Source organism: Chiloscyllium plagiosum, unplaced genomic scaffold (assembly GCF_037043375.1).
Source record: "Chiloscyllium plagiosum isolate Xiang-an unplaced genomic scaffold, Cpla_swu_hap1 HiC_scaffold_11, whole genome shotgun sequence".
NCBI classification, from domain to species: Eukaryota; Metazoa; Chordata; class Chondrichthyes; order Orectolobiformes; family Hemiscylliidae; genus Chiloscyllium; species Chiloscyllium plagiosum.
Genome location: NW_028270149.1, coordinates 17609978 through 17636660, shown reverse-complemented (window position 1 = coordinate 17636660; position 26683 = coordinate 17609978). Strand labels below are relative to the sequence as shown.

General features: G+C 43.6%; 1 protein-coding gene across 2 annotated transcripts in view; it reads left to right on the top strand.

The window, feature by feature from the left end:
- Positions 1-674: 674 nt before the first annotated feature.
- Positions 675-26683, top strand: part of mtm1 (myotubularin 1) — a 160614-nt gene continuing 134605 nt past the window's right edge. For both annotated transcript variants that reach the window (XM_043705113.2, XM_043705109.2), the window contains exon 1: positions 675-774. The gene's annotated coding sequence lies outside the window, so the exon portion shown is untranslated. The remainder of the gene's footprint in view (positions 775-26683) is intronic.

The following is a 26683-nucleotide window of genomic DNA, read 5'->3' as shown; positions in this document are numbered from 1 at the left end:
TGGAGCATAGGAGGTTGACGGGTAACCCTATACAGACATAAAATATTGTAAATTATAAATTAACGAATTAATGAGGTGAATAGCAAAGGTCTTTCCCCTCGGTGCATAAACTAGAGGGCATATTTTTAAGGTGAGAAGAGAAAGATTTAAAAGGCATCTGAGGGGCAACATTTTCACACAGAAGGTGGTTCATGTGTGGAAAGAACTGCCAGAGGAAGTGGTAGATGCAGGTACAGTTACAATATTTAAAAGACATTTGGACAGGGACATGAAATGGAACAGTTTAGAGGGATTTGGGCCAAACGCAGGCAAATGGGACTAGTCTGGTTTAAGAAATATGATCAGCATGGACGAGTTGGAATGGAAGGTCTGTTTCTGTGCTGTATGACTTTAAATTGTTAGAAACCTCTTCTTTTCAGTTTGGTACAGACAGAAATTGGAGCAAATGCAGGGAATTTCAGAGTGGACAGAGAAGGTGTGGCACTGGCAATGCACATTGCTGGCAGCTCTTCCCTGCCACAGTGTGTACCATGAAAGGCCAAGTCAGGCTGTTTCCATCAGAACACAGCTGCAAGAAGTCGGTGGGGAGGGTGACCTCTTGGCCAGGAGACTACAACTCCCAGAGGGCCGCGCGGCGGAAGCGCATGCGCAGTGCGGGTGACCGGGCGGGGAAGGTCAGGTGACGCGGTCGGTAGAGGCGGCGGAGTGAGAGACTGACTGAAAGAGGGAGGAGGGCGGATTTGGGCTTGTGAAGATTCCGGTCGGCAGGAACAGGTATGGCTACCCCTTGTTGTTATTGTTGTTGTAGTGACGCTTCAGTCGGGGGCCGATCGGCTGATTAGAGTGTGTTTGTTGGGGGCTAACGCGTTTAAAGGAGAGCAGAGCAGAGCCAGTGCTATGTGCCTGTCTAAAGGGGTTCAGTCAGTGCTGGGCCCTGGCTGCACTCACCTTTCTCCCCCACTGTTTCTGGACAGGTGTCAAAGTTAGCAGCAGTTCAAGTTAAAGCAATAATTTATGCCACAGCTGGACCTGTACAGAAGGGTGAAGAATTCCCCTCTGTCACTTATGTTGTGATGTAAATGCTATCTCACTTTTCTCTCTTAAACTCTAGCTGTGCAATTCTATGAAACGTAAGGAAAGGTTAATTTTTGTTTTACTGATGGTGCCTTCCCTGCCACCCCCCCCATATATATTTGTTCATTCTTTATGGTTATGCTTTTTCTTAAACCCTCTTTTTCTTTCCATCAGTGTAAGAGTATGATGCATTGAAGTGCAAATGGTGCTATGAACTGTAACAGCATTCTGACGTGGTAAAATAGGAAACAGAATTTTATTCAAAGGTTAAGAAAGCTTTCTTTGGCAAGCACCAGTATCCTACATTTTCTAATCTACAGGATCCAACAAGTTCTGGATAGTTTGATTTTCTTTCTGTTTGAGAGTCTTTAAGGTTTAAAACTTTTAGAAAAAATTGGTGTAAGTAAGTTTTGGTGTGAAATCTCTCCTGGTGCTCAGGTATGGGCACTGAGGCCAGTAGTTGCATTTTGGCCACTCCCAGGATGGGATCAGTTAAACTGGTGCTTAATGGAATGGTGTAACAACAACAATCTCTCCATTAATGTCAGCAAAATGAAGGAGCTGGTCATTGACTTCAGGATGTGGAGTGGAGGGCACCCATGTCTGCATCAGTGGAGCTGAGGTGGAGGTGGTCAAAAGCGTCAAGTTCCTGGGAATGATGATCACCAATAATCTGCCCTGGTCCACCCACATTGACACTATGGTCGAGAATGCACAGCAATGCCTCTGCTTCCTTAGGAAGCTAAGGAAATTCAGCATGTCCATGAAGACACTTACAATTTTTTATAGATACACCATAGAAAGCATCCAATTTGGATGCATCACAGCTGGGTATGACAATGCTCTTCCCAAACCGAAAGAAATAGAGAGTTGTGAACACAGCACTGTCATGCAAACCAGCCTCCTGTCCACTGACTTCATCTATACTTCCCACTGCATCAGGAAAGCAACCAATGTAATGAAAGACCCCTCCCACCCCAGTTATTCTATACTTCACCCTCTTTTTTTTTTCAGGCAAAAGATGTAAAGGTTTGTGTGTATGTACAAACAGATTCAAGAACAGCTTCTTCCCCACTGCTATCAGACTTTTGAATGGACCACTTTAATGTTAATGGTGATCTCTCTCTGCGCTGCCTTGGCCTTTGTAACACTATATCCTGTGCTCCATTCTGTTAGCCTGATGAACCTTTATAGTATGATCTGCCTGTAAGTTACACAAGACAACACTTTTCACTGGATCTCTATGCGTGACAGTAATCAAATCAAATTCGCAGAGTGAGGATCAGCCTTGTGGTCTTTTTGCTCTCTGGTGTACTACTCAGGGTTATTTATTTTTCAACCAAGTTAGTTGGATGCTATTTCACTGTGTTGGAAGAAGGACTATTGTGAGATTATGCAACTTTAATCCATAGTCTTAAAGCCTTGTTCTGGAAGTAAAGTATTCAGCAAACTATTAAGGTTGATTTTGAGAGTCTGGTCAGATTAAACATGGGATACTGCACAAATAACATTTTTGTTTTCTTGTCTCTTTCCTTCCCAAATTAGACAAGGACATGTGAGAAATTCACTTAAATATTTCTGTCGCTTAGTAATACTATCACTTTATAGAGGTCACTGACAAATACTTTGTTTCAGAATGCTTTTGAGTTGATGTATTGTGTGTGTCGTGAATACTAACCACTGGAGTAGCAAATACAACAGTAACAAATGAAATAGATTAAATCAGTGTTTAAGGTATGTGGATATTTCCAAAAAAATAGAATTGAGGCCTTCAACATTCCCATTTGTTACAGTGCACTGAAACACTGCAGTGTATGTAGGGTCTCACTTTACAGCAGTAGAATTGTGTATTTAAACTAGTTGAAAGTCTATGATGCTACATGTAATTGTGTGTTTTTGTAAAGTGACAGCCACTTGAACAATTAGTAACAATCTTGTACCTAATGCGCTTAGTTATGGATTCAGGCCCAGGTACAAAGTCAAGGCTCACATCACATTGAGTGCTACAGTATCGCTATGCTTCATTTTAGATGAGACATTGTCAACTTGGGAACTTGCTCTGTACAAATTGGTTGTTTAAATTACAACAGTTGACAATATTACATGCTATTGAGTGCTTTGTTCACTGTGAAGAGTGTTGGAAAGTCCAGAGATTGTGAAAGGTGTTGTATAAATTACAAGTTTTCCCTCAAGAGTTCATGCAAATTAGTTTTAGGTTTTAGTTATAATTGTTGAGTTGATCATGCTCAACTTTCTCGTACTTCCTCTTTGTAATTTTTTAGCCGATCTGGTGCCAAGTTATTTTTTTAGACTGAGACTTTGGTAACATTTTTCCTTGAGGCTGATCCTCACTCGAATCCACACAATAATCCACCAATCTCAATTTGCACATTCTCCATTGATCCTTAGCCTCAACAGCTTTCATGGGGAGACATCTAGATTTCCTTCACCTCTTGTGTGAAAATGTGGAAGCAGAAGGCATGGCTGTAGTATTGAATGAGTATTTTGCAGCTGCAACCTGAGGCAGAATTTTTTGCCGGCATCTACCAAACAATGTGGAAAATTGGCCAAGTGTGCCCTGTCCACAAGAGCAGGACAAATTCAACTTAGCCATTACTTTTCCATCAGTCTACATGAAACTAGATTGGCAGAGGGGTGGAAACCGGTGCTATGAATCAGATGATGGAGTAGGCAGTGAACAGCCAGATGCAGCGTGCAGAGTCTGTGAAGAGGGATAGGCATTTGAAAAGGCAAAGTTGCAGTCAGTGTGATGGGTTGAAGTGTGTCTATTTAATGCAAGGAGAATCAGGAATAAGAGTGATGGACTTAGAGCATGGATCAGCACTCGGAACTATGATGTGTGGCAGTTACGGAGATTTGGATATCACAGGTGCATGAATGGTTGTTGGATGTTTCAGGTTTTTGATGTTTTAAAAGGAATCTGGGGAAAGGTAAAAGAAGTGGAGGAGTGGCATTGCTAATCAGGGATGGTATCATAGCTGCAGAAAGGGAGCTTTGAAGATGGTTTGTTTACAGAGGTAAAAACAATGACTGCAGATGCTGGAAACCAGATTCTGGATTAGTGGTGCTGGAAGAGCACAGCAGTTCAGGCAGCATCCAAGGAGCAGCGAAATCGACGTTTAGGGCAAAAGCCCTTCATCAGGAATAAAGGCAGTGAAACTGAAGCATGGAGAGATAAACTAGAGGAGGGTGGGGAGAAAGTAGCATAGAGTACAATGGGTGAGTGGGGGAGGTGATGGGGCGGGGGGAGGGTGGAGTGGATAGGTGGAAAAGAAGATAGGCAGGTAGGACAAGTCTGGACAAGTCATGGGGACAGTGCTGAGCTGGAAGTTTGGAACTAGGGTGAGGTGTGGGAAGGGGAAATGAGGAACTGTTGAAGTCCACATTGATGCCCTGGGGTTGAAGTGTTCCGAGGCGGAAGATGAGGCGTTCTTCCTCCAGGCATCTGGTGGTGAGGGAGCGGCGGTGAAGGAGGCCCAGGACCTCCATGTCCTCGGCAGAGTGGGAGGGGGAGTTGAAATGTTGGGCCACGGGGCGGTGTGGTTGATTGGTGCTGGTGTCCCGGAGATGTTCCCTAAAGCGCTCTGCTAGGAGGCGTCCAGTCTCCCCAATGTAGAGGAGACCGCATCGGGAGCAACGGATACAATAAATGATATTAGTGGATGTGCAGGTAAAACTTTGGATGTGGAAGGCTCCTTTAGGGCCTTGGATAGAGATGAGGGAGGAGGTGTGGGCGCCGGTTTTACAGTTCCTGCAGTGGCAGGGGAAAGTGCCAGGATGGGAGGGTGGGTTGTACAGGGACGTGGACCTGACCAGGTAGACACAGAGGGAACGATCTTTGTGGAAGGTGGAAAGGGGTAGGGAGGGAAATATATCCCTGGTGGTGGGGTCTGTTTGGAGGTGGCGGAAATGTTGGCGGATGATTTAATTTATGCGAAGGTTGGTAGGGTGGAAGGTGACCACCAGGGGCGTTCTGCCCTTGTTACGGTTGGAGGGGTGGGGTCTGAGGGCGGAGGTGCGGGATGTGGACGAGATGCGTTGGAGGGCATCTTTAACCACGAGGGAAGGGAAATTGCGGTCTCTAAAGGAGGAGGCCATCTGGTGTGTTCTGTGGTGGAACTGGTCCTCCTGGGAGCAGATACAGCGGAGGCAGAGGAATTGCGAATACGGGATGGCATTTTTGCGAGAGGTAGGGTGGGAAGAGGTGTAATCCAGGTAGCTGTGGGAGTCGGTGGGTTTGTAAAAAATGTCAGTGTTAAGTCGGTCGTCATTAATGGAGATGGAGAGGTCCAGGAAGGGGAGGGAGCTGTCAGAGATGGTCCAGGTAATTTTAAGGTCAGGATGGAATGTGTTAGTGAAGTTGATGAATTGCTCAACCTCCTCGCGGGAGCACGAGGTGGCGCCAATGCAGTCATCAATGTAGTGGAGGAAGAGGTGGGGAGTGGTGCTGGTGTAATTACGGAAGATCAACTACTCTATGTAGCCAACAAAGAGACAGGCATAGCTGGGGCCCATACGTGTGCCCATGGCTACCCCTTTGGTCTGGAGGAAGTGGGAGGATTCAAAGGAGAAATTAAGGGTGAGGACCAGTTCGGCCAAACGAATGAGAGTGTCGGTGGAAGGGTACTGTTGGGGACGTCTGGAGAGGAAAAAACGGATGGCTTGGAGGAGTCAGTATGTGTGGAAGTCCGAAACAGGAAAGGAGCAGTCGCTTTATTGGGCGTTTTCTACAGAACTCCCCAGTAACAACAGAGATATAGAGGAGCAGATTGGGAGGTAGATTTTGGAAAGGTGCAGAATTAACAAGGCTGTTGTCACGGGTGACTTTAACTTCCCTAATATTCATTGGAACCTCGTTAGTTCAAATAGTTTGGATGGAGCAGTTTTTGAGGAGCAGGAGAATCGACATTTCGGGAATAAGCCCTTCATCAGGAAGGGCTTATGCCCAAAACATCGATTCTCCTGCTCCTTCAATGCTGCCTACCTGTGCTTTTACAGCATCACACTGTCAACTCTGATCTCTAGCATCTACAGTCCCCACTTTCTCCTTGGGGCAGTTTTTGTCAGCCCAGGAAGGGTTCCTGATTCAATATGTAGATAGGCCAACTAGATGGGAGACCATATTGGATTTGGTGCATGGCAATGAACCATGCCAAATATCAGATGTCTCGGTGGGAGAGCATTTTGGTGGTAGTTAAGGTCCCTAAGTCATGGAGAGGGATTGGAGCAGATGGTATGGAAAAGTTTTCAACTGGGAGAGAGGGAATTACAATGCTATTAGGCAGGAAATGGGGTGCCTAAATTGAGAATCCATGTTCTCGGGGAAATGCACAACAGAAATGTGGAGGTTGTTTAGGAAGCACTTGCTGATATCCAGGACAATAGGGATGGTAGGTTGAAAGAACCTTCGGTGACAAGGGATGTGAACATTTGATCAAAAGGAAGAAGGAAGCTTACTCAAGGCTGAGGAGATGCGGATCAGACAAGGCTGTAGAGGGTTACATGGTAGCTAGGAAGGAACTGAAGAATGGACTTAGGCAAGTTAGAAGGGGGCATGAAAAAGCTTTGGAGGGTAGGATTAAGAAAAGCTGTAAGGCATTCTACACTTATTTGAGGAACAACAGGATGGCCACAGTGAGGGTAGCCTTATCAGGGATACTGGATCTTGCACCTGGAGTCCAAGGACGTCGTCAACGTTTCTGAGGACGGTGTGAAATAGACTGATATGCTTGAACAGGTTAATGTTAAGAAGGAGGATGTGATAATTTTGAAAAACATAAGGATAGTTAAATCCATTTGGCCAGATGGGATATACCCTAGGTTAGTACAGGAAGCGAGGGAAGTAATTGCTGCACCTTTGGCGAAGATCTTTCCATCGGAGAGTGGCAAATATTATTAACCTTTTGTTCAAGAAAGGGAATAGGAATAATCCTGGGAATTACAGACCAATCAGTCTCATGTTTGTGGTGGAATAGTATTGGAGAGGATTCTGAGAGGCAGGGTTTATGATTACTTGGAAAACCATAGTCTGCATGGCTTTGTGAGGGGAAAGTCATGCCTCACAAACCTTATTGAATTCTTTGAGGATGTGACAAAATGCATTGATGAAGGTAGAGCAGTGGATGTAGTATACATGGATTTTAGCAAGGCGTACGATTAGGTTTCCCATGATAGGCTCATTCAGAAAGTAAGGAGGCGTGGGATACAAGGAAATCTGGCCATCTGGATACAGAATTGGCTGGCGTATAGAAGAAAGAGGGTGGTAATAGATGGAAAATATTCAGCCTGGAGCTTGGTGACCAGTGGTGTTCTGCAGTGATCAGTTCTGGGACATGCTCTGTGATTTTTAGAAATGACTTGGATGAGGAAGTGGAAGGGTGGGTTAGTAAACTTGCCAATCACGCGAAGGTTGGTGGAGTTGTGGATAGTGTGGAGGGCTGTTGTAGGTTGCAATGAGACATTGACAGGATGCAGAGCTGGGCTGAAACGTGGCAGATGGAGTTCAACCTGGAAAAGTGTGAAGTGATTCATTTTGAAAGGTCAAATTTGAATGCGGATTACAGGGTTAAGGATGGGAATCTTGGCAGTGTGGAAGAACAGAGGGATCTTGGGGTCCACATCCGTAGACCCCTCAAAGTTGCCAGCCAAGTTGATAGGGGTGTCAAAAAGGTGTATGGTGTGATGGCTTTCATTAGCCGGGGGATTGAACTTAAAGGCTGCGGGATTATGCTGCAGCTCTATAAAACCCTGGTTAGACCAGACTTGGAATATTGTGTTCAGATCTGGTTGCCTTGCTATAGGAAGGATATTTAAGTGTTAGAGAGGGTGCACAGGAGGTTTACCAGGATGTTGCCTGGACTCGAGGGCGTGTATCATGAAGAAAGGTTGAGGGAGCTAGGGCTTTTCCCACAAGTGAAGAAGGATGAGAGATGACTTGATCGAGGTGTACACAACGACGAGAGGCCTAGATAGTGGATAGCCAGAGACTTTTTCCCAGGGCGGAAATGGCTATCACGCGGGGACATCATTTCAAGTGATTGGAGGAAGGTTTAGGGGAGATGTCAGAGGCAGGTTCTTTGCACAGTGTGTGGTGGGTGTGTGGAATGCATTGCCAGCAGTGGTAGTAGAGTCAGATACATTAGGGCCATCTAAGCATCTCTTTGATAGCCACATGGAAGATAGTACAATGAAAGGTATGTAGGTTAGTCTGGTCGTAGAATAAGATAAAAGGTCGGCACAATATTGAGGGCTGAAGGGCATGTTCTATGCTAAAAATGTGTTGCTGGAAAAGCGCAGGTCAGGCAGCATCCAGGGAACAGGAGAATCGACGTTTCGGGCATAAGCCCTTCTTTTCCAGCAACACATTTTCAGCTCTGATCTCCAGCATCTGCAGACCTCACTTTCTCCTCATGTTCTGTGCTATACTGTTCTATGTATGCTCAATCATCAGCAAGTGCACTGATACTCAGTTTGCGATCCACCAAGTCCACTCACCCTTTGGTACAAACAAATTGGCAAAAGAGATGGGCTCTGGAGAGGAAGTGAAGATGAATACCTTGGGATCAAGACAAAATTTTATGAATATGACGTGAAGAAACACTTGCAATACTGAAATCATTAGGAATCTGGGTAAAACTCCTCATTGAGCCCAAAAGCCACAACCAATCAGCTGATTCATAGGTTATCACTGCAAGAGTTCCTCAGATTAGGTATTTTCTGAATTAACTTGTTAGAGATGTTGATACTCATCTCTGGAGCAGGTGGGACTTGAACCTGGGCCTCCTGGCTCAGAGGTAGGGATACCTGCTACTGTCACGAGTCCTTAAGTTCCACAGGGTTGTGCCTGAGGCCCAACAATGTGCAGCTATTACATTAATGAACATCCTTCACTGTAAGGTCAGTAATGAGTACATTTGTTGATCTTTGCACAATGTTTGGCTGTTCATGTTCAAGTGCAGGAAGACCCAGACCATACTCAGGCTTGGGCTACTAAGTGGCAAATAACTTTCATAAAAATGCCAGGCAGTGACCATATCTAATAAATGAGAATCAAACCATGCCCCTTAATTGTCCTGTCTTTACCTCTGGGTAACCATTGAATACTGAACCATGTACGTACTGTGGCCAAAATTACAGGTGAGGGATGAGGAGTTCTGTGGTGAATAACTCGTGGCTTGTCTTGCTGCTGCCTGTCCACCAAATCCGAGGCAGAAATCTGATGCGTGATTGAATATTCTCAATTTACCTGGATGAAAGCAACTTCAAAAGCAGGCGAGATGCCTGACAACATCCAGGGCAAATTAACCTTGGTGCCCCACCCGCCTTCTTCAACGTTCATTCCCTTCATGAGGAAACCAGAGTCTGGTGAATGCCAGGAAACTGAGTATATTTAAGAAGGGAATAGACTAATTTTAAATTAGTAATGGATTGAAAGGTTAGGGAGACCAGGCATGAAAGTGGAGTCAAGGTCGAGGTGAGATCAGCCATGATTATATTGAATAAAGGAGCAAGCTGAGGGGCTGAATTGCCTACTCTTCCCTTTCTTAGGTTCACCTTCACAATGGTGGCAGTCTGTACCATCTTCAGGATTTTCTGTAATAATTCAAGGCTCCTTTGGCAGCACGGTGGCACAGTGGTTAGCACTGCTGCCTCACAGCGCCAGAGACCCGGGTTCAATTCCCGACTCAGGCGACTGACTGTGTGGAGTTTGCACATTCCTCCCACAGTCCAAAGATGTGCAGGTCAGGTGAATTGGTAAAGGGGTAAATGTCGGGAAATGGGTGGGTTGCGCTTCGGCGGGTCGGTGTGGACTTGTTGGGCCGAAGGGCCTGTTTCCACACTGTAAGTAATCTAATCACCTTCTGAATAGCAGAGAGCTGCCAAGGGACTGGAGGATGGCAGATGTTATTCCTATTCCCTTCTTAAAAAGGAAGAAGCAAATCTGTGCGAATCCAGACAACTGTAGGCTAGTGAGTTTGGCGGTTGCAAATGAAGTTTTGGAAGCTCTTTTTAAAGTACAGGTCATTCTGTTATAACCCGTGCTTTGTTAATGCGAATTTGCTACAATGCAATTGACGAACTGGGGACAGTGTTTCCAAAGTGCAAACTTTCAAAGTGTTAATTGGTTATAAGGCCCTATTAGTTTAAATGGTGCTGCTATTATGCGATTTTTCTTATAACCTGGGATTGTACGAGAACGGAACTACCATGTTAAAGTAGAACTGACTATAAGATCACAGTGCATCTAGGTTTAAACAAAAGTCATACCAAAAAAGGCTCATAGAGTCATAGAGGTGTACAGCACGGAAACAGACCCTTCTGTCCAAGTCATCCATGCTGACCAGATATCCCTCCCCTCCCCCCAAATCCCCGGACAAGACTTTGTCTATTTATCCTATTTATGCCCTCATGATTTTATAAACCTGTATAAGGTCATCTCTCAGACTCCAACACTCCAGGGAAAACAGCCCTAGCCTATTCAGCCTCTCCCCATAGCTAAAATCCTCCAACCCTGGCAACATCCTTGTAAATCTTTTCTGAACCCTTCCAATATTTACAACATCCTTCCAATAGGAAGGAGACCAGAATTGCATGCAATATTCAAAATTGGCCGAACTAATGTCCTGTACAGCCACAATATGACCTCCCAACTCCTGTACTCAACACTCTAACCTACAAAGGAAAGCATACCATAGCTGCCTTCACTATCATATCTACCTGCGACTCCACTTTCGAGGAGCTATGAACCTGTACGCCAAGGTGTTTTTGTTCAGCAACACTCCCTAGGACCTTATCATTAAGTGCATAAATCCTGCTAAGATTTGTTTTCCCAAATGCAGCACCTTACATTGACCTAAATTAAACTCCATCTGCCACTTTTCAGCCCATTGGCCCACCTGATCAAGATCCTGTTGTAATCTGAGGTCACCTTCTTCACTGTCCACAACACCTCCAATTTTGGTGTCATCTGAAAACTTACTAACTATACCTCTTACGTTCAATCCAAATCATTTATATAAATGACGACAAGCAGTGGACCCATCATCGATCCATGTGGCTCTCCACTGGTCACAGGCCTCCAGTCTGAAAAACAACCCTCCACCACCACCCTCTGTCTTCTACCTTTGCATCAGTTCTTTATCCAAATGGCTAGTTCTCCCTGTATTTCATGAGATCTAACCTTGCTAACCAGTCTCCCATGGGGAACCTTGTCGAATGCCTTACTGAAGTCCATATAGATCATGTCTACCGCTCTGCCCTCATCAATCCTTTTTGTTACTTCAAAAAATTCAGGTCAAGTTTGTGAGACATGATTTCCCAAGCACAAAGCCGTATTGACTATCCCTAATCAGCCCTTGCCTTTCCAAATACATGTACATCCTGTCCCTCAGGATTTCCTCCAACAACTTGTCCACCACTGACGTCAGGCTCACTGGTCCATAGTTCCCTGGCTTGTCCTTACCACCTTTTTAAATAGTGGCAATACGTTAGCCTACCTCTAATCTACTGGCACCTCACCTGTGACTATCGACGCTACAAGTATCTCAGCAAGAGGCCCAGCAATCACTTCACTAGCTTCCCACAGAGTTCTAGGATACAGCTGATCGGGTCCTAGGGATTTATCCACTTAAATCCATTTCAAGACATTCAGCACTTCCCCCTCTGTAATGTGGGTATTGGTTTGGAGAGATTTTTCCAATCTAAGTTGAGGGTTTTCTTTGAGGGTATGAGAAAAGAACCTGATAAGTAAAGAAATGAATGTGGTGTCCTTGAATTTTACTTTGACCCAGATACTCTGTAAAAGAGAATATTGGAATGCTGCATCAGAGAAATTATTTTTAAATTGACATAGGAGTCAATGACAGAAGCTAGAAGATGTTTCGATAGGGATCATCATCCACCGAGATGAATGTAACCAAAATGGAGCCTTCGAGTTAGTTTTGTTTCTCGTCTGTCTTAACAACTTTAGAAGTGTGCACTGTGGCTACATTTGCAGATGATGGAAAGCTATGAAGATGGTAGACAACAGTTGAAAATGGTAACCGAAGGGGGATGTTGAATAGACTTGCAATTTGGGCAGTTAGGTGGTAGGTGAAATTGGGTGCAGAGAAACAAAAGAAATTTCAGATTTAGTTTAATGAATTTTTTTTTTAGATTAGATTCCCTACAGTGTGGAAACAGGTCCTTCGGCCCAACAAGTTCACACCGACCCTCTGAAGAGCAACCCACCCAGATCCATTCCCTGACATTTACCCCTGATTAATACACCTAATACTACGGGCAATTTAGCATGGCCAATTCACCTAACCTGCGCATCTTTGGATTGTGGGAGGAAACCGGAGCACACGGAGGAAACCCACGCAAACACGGGGAGAATGTGCAAACTCCACACACAGTTGCCTGAGGTGGGAATTGAACCCGGGTCGCTGGCGCTGTGAAGCAGCAGTGCTAACCACTGAGCCACCGTGCCATCCTCTTCATTGCAAATTATGGTGTGTCATAGAGTCATAGAGATGTACAGCATGGAAACAGACCCTTCAGTCCAACCCGTCCATGCCGACCAGATATCCCAACCCAATCTCGTCCCACCTGCCAGCACCCAGCTCATATCCCTCCAAATCCTTCCTATTCATATACCCATCCAAATGCCTCTTAAATCTTGCAATTGTACCAGCCTCCACCACATCCTGTGGCAGCTCTTTCCATACACGTACCACTCTCTGCGTGAAAAAGTTGCCCCTGAGATCTCTCTTATATCTTTCCCCTCTCACCCTAAATCACCCTGGACTCCCCGACTACAGGGAAAAGACTTTGCCTATTTATCTTATCCATGCCCCTCATAATTTTGTAAACCTCTATAAGGTCACTCCTCAGCCTCCGACACTCCAGGGAAAACAGCCCCAGCCTGTTCAGCCTCTCCCTGTAGCTCAGATCCTCCAACCCTGGCAACATCCTTGTAAATCTTTTCTGAACCCTTTCAAGTTTCACAACATCTTTCCGATAGGAAGGAGATCAGAATTGCACGCAATATTCCAACAGTGGCGTAACCAATGTCCTGTACAGACGCAACATGACGTCCCAACTCCTGTACTCAATACTTTGACCAATAAAGGAAAGTATTGAAACATGTAGCCTACGAAGGTTCAAAGATTGTTTTTTGATCTGTGGGCAGTTAGCTTATTTCACCTGGAGTTACCAGAATTCTCGAACTGTCCTTTTTTGCCCAAGGTAAGCAAAAAATAAGGCAGTGTCCCTCCTCCTGTCCCCATATGGTTATTTTTATAACCCACCAGAACTGCACCTTTTTTTTTGAGGGGGGGGAAGTAGAGAACATAGATGGAAAGGAGACTGCTGACAGGTAGGACTCCCATGTGGCTAATTTATGTCGTCAGAGTAGATAGTTTGTTTTATTCACTCATGGGATGTGGAAGTCACTGGCTGGGCAAACATTTATTCCCCATCCTAGTTGCTGTTGAGGTGGTGGTGAGCTGCCGCCTTGAACTGCTGAGTCCATTTGTCATAGGTGAACCATAGTGCTTTGAGGGAGGGAGTTCCAGGATTTTGACTCGGTAATGTTAAAGGATATATTTCCAAGTCAGGATGGTTGGTGGCTTGGAGGGAAGCTTGTGTTTCCATGTATTTGCTACCCTTGGCCTTCTCGATGTTAGTGGTTACAAGTTTGAGGTACTGTCGAAGGAGATGAGGTAAATTTCTGCAGTGCATCTTATAGATGCTACACATTGCTATTGAACAGGAGTGTTTAACATCATCTGAAGGACAGAATCTCTGACGCCACTGTACTGGAGTATCAATCCGCATTTGAATCTCTCGAGTAGGACAACCTGACAGTGTTACCAATTGATTTAGAAGTGAGATCAAATTTGAGAGAAAATTGTATTATTTAAAACAAATTCACAGCTAATTCACAGCTGTATAAAAAGATAAAAGTGACGTTAAAAAATCGGATTGAGTATATAGATATGAAATTACTTAATAAAAATCCAAATTTAAAAGTGAAAATTTGTGGCATTTAAAAGAGGAACATGGAGAACAAACACATGAGACTGCAAAATTGTTTAGTTCCATTTTGAATGTTTTGCAATGTTTACTGCGTTAGTCCTTTTCTGAGAGAAAATTGTGACTGCAAGCTGTGTATTCAATCAGATTTCCCTGTGAGACAGATATGTGCTGTTAATATTCTAGAGTTTTATTTGTGTCCTTGAAATTGACTTCAAATTCTGTTCTCTTTAAACTGCACAGCTGGCATTTTTTTTTCCTCCCTTGATTTTATTGTTTTTTTTTGCAGTGTGTCATTCTGCATTACTAACAGACAGCAGTCCCTTGTGTTCTATGGGATGTTGGCTTTTAACTCCAATGGGTGGAGGGTGATTGGAATGCAAAAGTGGGAAAGTGATGCTTCAATTGCATGGTATGTTGTTAAGAATTCATCTGGAACTTTGACATTGATCAGTGATCAGATTCTTCAAAACTGTGCTGTACAATTGGACTCTCGACACAATGGGCAGAAATATAAGGAGTTTTACCCTGTATTTGACCTTACAAAAGGTTTGTGGGAATGTTTTGTCAATGCTGATCTCTCTAGAATGTTGATGATTGGAGATTTAATTATGGAAATGCACTTGAGGTCAAGGATAGGTGGTTAGATTCTCTAGCTTGTTAGAAATGGTTATTACCTGATGCGTTTTGGTAGAAGAACTAGAGATAAGCAACATGGACTGGATGACACAGTTCAAAGTGTTTGCACGGACAGTCAACCAGGAGGTTCATGTGTACAGATCTTTCAAGGCAGTACTGCAAAATAATAGTAAAGCATATGGGATACTGGAATTCATAATTAGAGATATTGAGTGCAAAAGGATGTAAGTTTTGTTGAATTTTTGAAGAGCTAATGATGACCATGAAACCATTGCTAGTTGTCATAAGAACCGATTTAATTCATAATGTCCTTTGGGGAAGGAAGCTGTATCTTAATGTGACTCTAGACAATATGTTCTTGACTCTTAGCTGCCTTCTGAAATGGCCTAGCAAGCTATTTCTGATGAAGGACTTTTACCCGAAACGTCGATTTCCCTGCTCCTCTGATGCGACCTGACCTGCTGTGCTTATCCAGTACCACACTCTTGACTCTAGTCCCCAGCATCTGCAGTCCTCACTTTCACCTAGCAAGCTATTTGGTTGTATCAACCACAAGACAGTCTCAAAAAAGAATGAAACTGGACAGAGAACCTGGTATCCACTAAGGCACTGGGAACAACAATGGCAGAAACAAGCCTGTCAATACTGCAAAGCTCTCCTTGTTGACAGCTGGGGCTAGTGCCAAGAAGTGGGAGAACTGTGTCCCAGACTAGGCAAGCTACATCCCGAAATAGTCATTCTGATGGAATCATACCTTACAGAGAATGTCTAAGACAACACTACCACCATTCCTGGGTATGTCCTGTCATACCAGCAGGATAGATCCAGCAGAGGTAGTGGAGCAGTAGGGAGTTATGCTGGGAGTCCTCAACATTGACTCCACACCTCATGAATTCTCATGGCATCAGGTTAACTGTACTTCAACACAGTCTGCAATTTCCTGGCTCTCATTATACATTACCATTGAACCGGGGGATCAATCCTGGTTCAATGAAGAATGCAGGAGAGTATATCAGGAGCAGAGCTAGGGATTGCTGAAAAGGAGGTGTCAACAGATACTTGGGGATGTCATCACTATCCAGTCTTGGATGCATATTGCGATTCCATAAATGTTGCTGAGTTAAAATTTTGGAAGGTTTGTCTAAAGATTTGTAGCTCGGGTGCCGTTTGTCATGATTGTGGGTATGTTCATTGAACTGTAAAGTTGATTTGCAGATGTTTCATCCTCTGTCTCAGTGACATCTTCAGTGCTTCGGAGCCTCCTGTGAAGTGCTGCTGTACTGAGTCTTCTGGAATTTGGTTCTGTTCCTGCTGCTTCCGGTGCTGGTTCTGGTAGTTTGTTGAAGTGGTTGGTATATTAGGTATATCAGTATATTAGCTCTAGGTTTATGTGCTTGTTGATGGAGTCTGTGGCTGAATGCCATGCTTATAGAAATTTTCTGGCTGTTCTCTGTTTAGCTTGTCCTATGATCATTGTGTTGTCCCAGTCAAATTTGTGTCCTTGTCATTGGTGTGTATGGCTACTCTGGTCAGCTGGTCGTGGTGTTTAGTGGCCAGTTGGTGTTCGTGGATGCGGATTGCTAGTTGTCTGCCTGTTTGTCCTATATAGTGTTTGGTGTAGTCTTTGTATGGAATCCAGTGAATTATGTTAGTCTTGCACATGATGGGTATAGGGCCTTTTGTCCTGATGAGTTGTTGTCTGAGCATGGTTGTCGGTTTATGGACTGTCAGGAATCCAAGTGGTTGGATTAGTCTAGCTGTCAGTTCCAAGACATTTTTTACAACTTTTAACTCACGAGCTACGCTACCTTACATAAAAAGAAGTCTTGGAACTGACAGCCAGACTTTTTCGACCACTGGGATTCATGACAGCCCATAAACCGACATCCATGCTCAGACCACTAGGACAAAAGGCCATCATGTGCAAGGCTAACTTAACTTACAGGATTCCATGCAAAGACTGCACGAAACACTCTGGGCAACCAGGCAGACAACTAGCAATCCACATCCACGAACACCGACCAGCTGATCCTAGTAACCATACACACAAATGATAAGGGCCACAAATTTGACTGGATCAACACAATGATCATAGGACAAGCTAAACATAGGATAGCTAGAGAATTTCTCGGAAGCATGGCATCCATCCACAGACTCCATCAACAAGCACGTAGACCTAGACCCAATATACTGGTCACCACAATGAACAACCGGAAGCAGCTGGAACAGAACCAAATAAATTCCTGAAAACACAGTATAGCAGGCTTCACAGGAGGCTCTACAGCACTGAATATGTCACCTAGACAGGGGATGAAACGTCTGCAAATCAACTTCCTAGCTCGGCAAACATACCCACAACCATGACAAAATTCTGGAATACCCTCCCTAATTGCATTGTGGGTTTTATAAATCAAGTGAGCAGCTGCATTTCAAGAAGGCAGCTCACCACCACCTTCTCAAGGTTATTTAGAGAGGAGCATTAAATGCTGCCTACCTTGCTGCACAGTAAATGGATTTTAAAAAAGGCAATGGAATGAAGGTGGAATTAAATAAAGCTTGAACTCCAAAGAATGGGGAAATTAGTATTGGCTAGAGAAAAGCTTAGATTGAGCAATGAAAGAAAGGGTACCGCTAAGAGTAATTGAGACCAATGTGCCTCTCACGACCCTCTGAGACATGCAATCAGTGAGGAAATTAGAGAACAAGTAACATTTGGTGCCAGACAATGACCATCTCCCACAAGAGAAAATCTCACCACGTCCCCTTGACCTTCAGTGGTGTTACCATCACTCAACCCCTCACTATCAACATCCTGGGGGTTACCATTGACCAGAAACTCAACTTCTCTCGCCAAATAAACACAGTGAGTCCACCATATGAATAGGAAAGGTTTAGAAGGATATGGGCCAAACACAGGCAAGTGGGGCTAGTTTAGTTTGAGTAGCTTGGTTGGCATGGGTGAGTTGGACTAGAGAGTCTGTTTCCGTGCTGCATGACTCGAACATATGTTTAGTAGCTTGTCATCCAAATGATGGAGTCAAAATGCATTTCGCCTAATTTGAAAAGGTAATTGCTCAGATGAAGTGACCAAAAAATGTTTGGATCTGATTGTTAGTATTTTGATAGGCCTGACTGTGTTTCTTCTAACAAACTTTCATAGGATCTGCAGATTATAAAATGGCTCACAAAAAAACAAGACTGTTCTTCTGATGTTATCCATGAAGCTTATGAATTACAATTTAGGACTACCAAAAAGAAACATAATCAGACATTTGTAGAACTTGCAGGTGTCATAAAAGAGATGGTATTGAATCAGTGGTTCAGATCATTCAAGCTGCGGAAAAGTGTTCACAACATAATTAAAGTAATTAATTATGGAAGCAATCAGAAATGGCATTTCTGCACATCTAATGACTTATTTAGATGAGTACTGTGTGCTAAAGATCAGAGAAGCACCAGTTCAAGTGGGGCTTGGTCATATGTGGATCCACAAAGAATCTGGAGGATTAGAAAACATGCGATGGAAGGGTTACTAGTTTTAGAGAACAACCAATGCTTAAGTAGTGAAGGTGAAAGGCCACATAGAGCAACTAATATGCTTCCATTATAATGAAACTGAGCGGACCAAAGCCAGTTACCAAAGGAAATTAAATGGGAGACTGATTTAACTTGATAAAAACACTTGAACAATCCTCTGAAAGGAGCCACGAGAAAATGGGTATTGAAGCTATTGTTGTAGTACAAAGTGAGCATGTTTCTTATAAATGTACTCAGGAAGGAAAGATGATTCCAGGTCACCAAAACAAAACTTCAAATATTGGTAAAGAAAAATCAGGCTGCTGAAGGTTTTAAATATTTTATCTGAGAAGGAGAGATATTTTCTTACACTTCAAATCAAGAGGTAACCCAATAAAGATATTGAGAAACACTGGGGCAAGTCAGCTAATGCTGGCTGATATCATTTGTCTTCCAGAGGGATAATGGAAATATTAATTGGAGGTATACATCAAGGTTTCAAAGCATTCGCGTTATATAGAGTTGATTTAAAGAGTGACTTAGTAAATTGAGCAGTTGCAGTTGGAACATGAAACAAATCCTTACAGAATGAATTGGCTTTATCATGAAAAATGAACCAGTTCATTTAAAAGCATTGGCATCACCAAGTGGAATTACTTGTCGAAGTAAAAGAAATTGAGCTGCTGCATGAGAAACATCTTGTATTGTTTTCAGACTCTGTTGTGAGAAGGTCTCAAGTCCTTTGAATTAGTTAAGAAGAGAAGGAGTCTATGACAAAAAGAGAGAACCTTGAAATTCGGTTATTGCATAAATTTTTAAAATTTTAAATAAAAACAACGAATGCGACTGATATGTTCAGCCTGTCTTTAACAGAAGTACGACAAGCAGAGCCTGAATGGAGAGTTATATCAAACAGCTTATTCAGAACTTGAACCATACCAGGTGTTATTACTTGAAAGACAATGTATGGATGAGGAAATGGAGACCACCAAAAATACCAGCTAATGAAGAATGATCATTGTGTGTTAATGCCATCTGAGCCTCATAATTTGTAAAATTCCACTGCTTGGTTACTTATTATTTTACTAATAGTGTTTTGTCTTAATATCTAACACAATTTTTTGGCCAGGATTACATAAAGATGTGGTAATATTTTTCTAGACATATCAGGTGGTGGGGAAATCCCAATCATCAATTAAACATGTGCCTTTAATCCAAATTAAAATTTAAGACTACCAAATAGTACCAGCTATTGAAGAGTATCTTAATAGATGGTGTAGGTCTCCTATCTTAAACCACCAATAGGAATCGCTATCTTTTAACGATTATGGAATTTTTCAACAAGATTTTCTGACGTGGGCGTCTTTCGAATAAATTACTCCAAAAAAGACAATGAGAAAGTTAGTTCAATTCTTTTTTGATAGTGTGTGGGTTATTCAAAGTAATACGATCAGATCAAGGTTCAAATTTTATGTCACAATTTTGTTTTAAAGTGTTGACAAGTTTCTGAGTAAACTGATTTAGAACATAGAACATTACAGCACAGGAATGGGCTGTTTGGCCCACGATGTTGTGCTGAACATGCCGCCAAACTAAACGAATCCCTTCTGCCTACCCATATCCCATCATTCCTTGCAGATTCATGTATTTCTCTAAAAATCCCTTAAACGCATCTGTCTCCACCATGACCCCTGACCACGCATTCCAGACTCCTAACACTTCCTGTATAAAAACAAAACTTGTCCCCCTCACATCTCCTTTGAATTTTCCCCCTTTCACCTTAAATGCATGCCCCCTATAATGAGACGTTTCAACTCTGAGACAGTGATTCTGACCCTAAACCCTATCTATGCATCTCAATCGTTTGGACTTCTGTCAAGTCACCCTTCAACATCTGCCACTCTACAACAAAAAACTGAGTTTTTCTAGCCTCTCCTTACAGTTCATACCCTCTAATCTAGGCAGTATCCTGGAAAACCTCTTCTGCACCCTCTCAAAAGCCTCCACATCCTTCCTGTGATGTGGCAACTAGAATTGAATGTAATACTCTTTAAGTGTGGCTTCACCAAAATCCTCTAAAGCTTTAGGATGACATCCTGACTCTCATACTCTGTTCCCTGAGCAATAAAGGCATGCACGCCTTGTGCCTTCTTTACTACCCTATCTACTTGTGTGGTCACTTTCAGGGAGCTATGGATTTGAACCCTAAGATCCCTCTACACATCATTGCTGTTGAGTGCCCTGCCATTAACTGTTTACTTTTCCTTAACATTTGATCTCCCCAAATGCAGCACCTCACACTTATCCCAGTTTAACTCCATCTGCCACTTCTCTACCCATATCTGCAACTGATTGATATCTCGCTGTATCCTTTGACAAACTTCTACACTAGTCACAACTCCACTGACCTTGGTATTGTCTGCAAACTTCCTAACCCACCCATTTACAGTTTCATCCAATTTATTTATATATACAAACAGCAGAGGTCCCAGTACAGATCTGTGTGGAACACCACCAGACATATACCTATAGCCTGAAAAATACCCTTCCACCATTAACATTTGCTTTCTGTGGACAAGCCAATTCTGAGTCCAAGCAACCAAGTCACAGTGCATCCTGTGCATCTTAATCTTCTGGATGAGCTGACCATGAGGGACCTTGTCATCCACGGTCTCGTGATGCATTGGAAAAATGGCATTAAAGTTTGCAGATGATGATTAGAGCTTTTGTCAAGAATGTCCTAATGATTGGGTTAAAGAAATTCCCTTGTTACTGTTTGCCATTAAGAACACTGCTAATGTGAATGTAGAATTTGGTCCTTTTGAAATGATATGTGAACCCCAGAGGTAAGAAGACCACTGAAATATTCAAAGAGAAAATGAAGAACCAAAGCTCAGAGATTATGCTTCAAGCTTGTTTTAAGTTTGAGGGAAAATAGCCAAAGCATGCAAGTTGGCATAAAAAATTGAAGACTACCCTAGGAAAAAGATGATCATGTAATAGACCCCCCCCCCACCACCAAAAGTCAATGGGAAATTGAGAAACAACTTTGTCAGGAGATCTCAGTTATCTGTAAGAATAATAGGGTAGTTATAGTGGGGGATTTTAACTTTTCAAACATAAACTGGGACTGCCAAAGTGTTAAGGGTTTAGCTGGAGAGGAATTTAAGTGTTGCAAGAAAATCCTCTGATTTAGTACGTGGATGTACCTACTAGAGAAGGTGCAAAACTTGACTTACTCTTGGGAAATAAGGCAGGGCAGGTGGCTGAGGTGTCAGTGAGGGAGCACTTTGGGGCCAGCGACCATAATTTCATTTGTTTTAAAATAGTGATGGAAAAAGATAGACCAGATCTAAAAGTTGACGTTCTAAATTGGAGGAAGGTTCTGGAAAAGCAGAGTAGGTCAGGCAGCATCTGAAGAGCAGGAGAATTGACGTTTTGGGCATAAGCCCTTCATCAGGAATGAGGGTTTATGCCGGAAACATTGATTCTCCTGCTCCTTGGATGCTGCCTGACCTCCTGTGCTTTTCCAGCATCACACTCTCGACTCTGACCTCCAGCATCTGCAGATCTCACTTTCTTCTAAATTGGATGATGGCCAATTTGAAGGTGTTAGGCAAGAACTTTCAAAAGTTCATTGGGTGCAGATGTTTGCAGGTAAAGGGACAGCTGGAAAATGGGAAGCCTTCAAAAATGAGATAATGAGTGTCCAGAGACAGGATATGCCTGTTAGGATGAAAGGAAAGTGTGATAGGTATAGAGAACGCTGGATGACTTAAGAAATTGAGGATTTGGTTAAGAAAAAGAAGGAAGCATATGTCAGGTATTGACTCCATCTCTGCTGCCTTTCTTTAGAGTATAAAGGCAGTAGGAGTATACTTGAGGGAAATCAGGAGGGCAAAAAGGGGACATGAGATAGGTTTGGCAAATTGAGTTAAGGAGAATCCAAAGGGATTTTGTAGATGTATGAAGGACAAAAGGGTAACTAGGAAGAGAGTAAGGCCCCTCAAAAAGCAGCAAGGTAGCCTGAGTATGGAACCAGAGGTGATGAGGGAGATATTAAACAAGTAAAATGTCCAGATTACAGAGGAGGAAGTGCTGGATGTCTTGAAACGGTTAAAGGTGGATAAATCCCCAGGACCTGATCAGGTGTACCCAAGAACTCTCTGGGGAATCTAGAGAAGTGATTGCTGGGCCTCTTGCTGAGATATTTGTATCATCGATAGTCACAGGTGAGATGCCGGAAGACTGGAAGTTGGCAAATGTGGTACCACTGTTTAAGACGGGCAGTAAAGACAAGCCAGGGAACTATAGACCAGTGAGTCTGACCTCGGTGGTGGGCAAGTTGTTTGAGGGAATCCTGAGGGACAGGATGTACATGTATTTGGAAAGGCAAGGACTGATTAGGGATAGTCAACATGGCTTTGTGCGTAGGAAATCATGTCTCGCAAACTTGATTGAGTTTTTTGAAGAAGTAACAAAGAAGATGTGATCTGTATGGACTTCAGTAAGGCGTTCAACAAGGTTCCCCATGGGAGACTGATTAGCAAGGTTAGATCTCATGGAATACAGGGAGAAGTAGCCATTTGGATACAGAACTGGCTCAAAGTAGAAGACAGAGGGTGGTGATGGAGGGTTGTTTTTCAGACTGGAGGCATGTGACCAGTGGAGTACCACAAAGATCGGTGCTGGGTCCTCTACTTTTTGTCATTTACATAAATGAAGAAAGAGACCTTGGAGTGCAGGTTCATAGCTCCTTGAAAGTGGAGTCGTAGGTAGACAGGATAGTGAAGAAGGCGTTTGGTATGCTTTCCTTTATTGGTCAGAGTATTGAGTACAGGAGTTGGGAGGTCATGTTGCAGCTGTACAGGACATTTGTTAGGCCACTGTTGAAATATTGCGTGCACTTCTGGTCTCCTTCCTATCGGAAAGATGTTGTGAAACTTGAAAGGGTTCAGAAAAGATTTACAAGGATGTTGCCAGGGTTGGAGGATTGGAGCTATAGGCAGAGGCTGAACAGGCTGGGGCTGTTTTCCTTGGAGCGTCTGAGGCTGAGGGGTGACCTTATAGAGGTTTACAAAATTATGAGGGGCATGAATAAGATAAATAGATAAAGTCTTTTCGCTGGGCTCGGGGGAGTCCAGAACTGGAGGGCCGAGGTTGAGGGTGAGAGGGGAAAGATATAAAAGAGACCTAAAGGGCAACTTTTTCATGCAGAGGGTGGTACGTGTATGGAATGAGCTGCCAGAGGATGTGGTGGAGGCTGGTACAGTTGCAACATTTAAGAGGCATTTGGATGGGTATATGAATAGGAAGGTTTTGGAGGGATATGGACTGGGTGCTAGCAGGTGGGACTAGATAGAGTTGGGATATCTGGTCGGTGTGGACAGGTTGGACCGAAGGGTCTGTTTCCATGCTGTACATCTCTATGACTCTGAAGTATTTTGCATCAGTGTTTACTGTGGAGAAGGACATGGAAGGTATAGAATGTGGGAAAATAGATGGTGACATTTTGAAAAAGGTCCATATTACAGAGGAGGAAGTGTTGGATGTCTTGAAACGCATTAGGTGGATAAATCTCCATGACCTGAGCAGGTGTATCCTAGAACTCTATGGGAAGCTAGGGAAGTGATTGCTGGGCCCCTTGCTGAGATATTTGTACCGTCGATAATCACCGGTGAGGTGCCAGAAGACTGGAGGTTGACTAACGTGATGCCACTATTTAAGGGTGGTAAGGAAAAGCCAGAGAGCCATAGACTGGTGAGCCTGACATCAGTGGTGGGCAAGTTGTTGGAGAGAAACCCGAAGGACAGGACTTACATACTTTTGGAAAGGCAAGGACTGATTAGGGATAGTCAACATGGCTTTGTGCATGGGAAATCATGTCTCATGAACTTGACTGAGTTTTTTGAAGAAGAAACAAAGAGGATTGATGAGGGCAGAGCGGTGGACATGTTCTGTGTGGACTTCAGTAAGGCATTCAATGAGGTTCTCCATGGAGACTGGTTAGCAAGGTTAGATCTCATGGAATTAGCCATTTGGATACAGAACTGGCTTAAAGGTAGAAGACAGAGGGTGGTGGAGGATTGATTTTCAGACTGGAGGCCTGTGACCAGTGGAGCGCCACAAGGATCTGTGCTGGGTCCACTACTTTTCGTCATTTATATAAATGATTTGGATGTGAGCTTAAGTTATATAGTTAGTAAGTTTGTAGATGGCACCAAAATTGGAGGTGTGGTGGACAGCGAAGAAGGTTACCTCAGTACAATGGGGCCTTGATCAGATGTGCCAATGGGCTGAGGAGTGGCAGATGGTGTTTAATTTAGATAAATGCAGGGTGCTGCATTTTGGAAAGGCAAATCAGAGCAGAACTTAGACACTTAATGGTAAGATCCTGGGGAATGTTGCTGAACAAAGAGACCTTGGAGTGCAGGTTCATAGTTCTTTCAAAGTGATGCAGGTAGGTAGAATAATGAAGAAGGCGTTTGGTATGCTTTCCTTTATTGGTCAGAGTATTAAGTACAGGAGTTGGGAGGTCATGTTGCGGCTGTACAGGACGTTGTTTAGGCCACTTTTGGAATGTTGTATGCAGTTCTGGTCTCCTTCCTATTGGGATGATCTTGTGAAATTTGGAAGGTTTACAAGAAAGGTTTGCAAGAGAGATTTACAAGGATGTTGCCAGGGTTGGAGGATTTGAGCTGTAAGGAAAGGCTGAATAGGCTAGGGTTGTTTTCCCTGGAGCATCGGAGGCTGAGGGGTGACCTTAGAGGATTATAAAATCATGAGAGACTTGGATATGCTAAATAGACAATGTCTTTTTGCTGGGATCGGGGGAGTCTAGAACTAGAGGGCACAGGTTTAGGGTGAGAGGGGAAAGATATAAAAGGGACCTAACGGGCAACTTTTTCGTGCAGAGGGTGGTGCATGTATGGAATGAGCTGCCAGAGGAAGTGGTGGAGGCTCATACAATTACAACATTTTAAAAGGCATCTGGATGTGTATATGAATAGGAAGGGTTTAGAGGGATATAGGTCAAGTGCTGGCAAATGGAATGAGATTAGGTTAGGATATCTGGTTGGCATGGGTGAGTTGGACTGAAGGGTCTGCTTCCGTGCTGTCTGTCTCTGAGTAAGTAAAATGTTTGAAGTTTGAATTTTATGGCTGGCAGCAAGTTATTGATATTGATTCCCGTCTCTGAGGAATAGTTATAACTAAGATTCACTCTACCTTATCAAAAGGCAACAAAAAGAAACTGTGATATAAGTTGGTTATAATGAGTCCTTCAAACGGGAGGAAAGATCAGTCAGTGTGTCTTGTTACTATGCGAGTGATTATGATAAGGAGTAGTGAAAAAAATAGGAAGTGAAATGAAAATATCGGAACAATTGTAGAATCAATAAATAATTGAAAATTCAGAAGTTGATCATCCAAAAATCAGATTGGATAATGCAAAGGTGCTTAAAGGCAAGGAGCTGTTTAGTTTTCTAACCAAAGAAACGTTTTGTGCGGCAGATTGGTAAGGTAACGAGTTTATTTTTTTATTCCTTATTTTTTTCACCAGTCTCTTTGGGAATTTAGAATCGTGGGAATGGCGGTGAGGGCAGTTGAATGTTCCTCCTGCAGAATGTGGGAGGTAAGGGTCACCGCTAGTGTCCCTGCTGACTACATCTGCGGGAAGTGCACCCAACTCCAGCTCCTCGAAAACCGCGTTAGGGAACTGGAGCTAGAGCTGGATGAACTTTGGATCATTTGGGAGGCAGAGGGGGTTATTGAGAGGAGTTACAGGGAGGTAGTCACTCCTCAGGTACAAGAAAAAGGCAGATGGGTTACAGTCAGGGGACGGAAAGGGAACTGGCAGGCAATGCAGGGATCCCCTGTGGCCATTCCCCTCAACAATAAGTATACCGTTTTGGATACTGTTGGGGGGGGACTTACCAGGGGAAAGCAGTGGGGCACAGGGCTCTAGCACAGTCTGTCCTTGCTGCTCAGAAGGGAAGGGGGAAGAGGAGCAGAGCAGTAGTCATTGGGGACTCCATAGTTAGGGGGAACAGATAGGACGTCCTGTGGGGAAGAGAGAGACTCGCGGTTGGTGTGTTGCCTCCCAGGTGCCAGGCTTCGTGATGTCTCTGATCGTGTTTTTGGGATCCTTCAGGGTGGAGGGGGAGCAGCCCCAAGTCGTGGTCCACATAGGCACCAACGACATATATAGGAAGAGAGATGGGGATTTAAGGCAGAAATTCAGGGAGCTAGGATGGAAGCTTAGAGCTAGGATGAACAGAGTTGTTGTCCCTGGTTTGTTGCCTGTGCCACCTGTTAATGAGGCAAGGAATAGGGAGAGAGAGGAGTTGAACACGTGGCTATCGGGATGGTGCAGGAGGGAGGGTTTTGGATTCTTGGATAATTGGGGCTCTTTCTG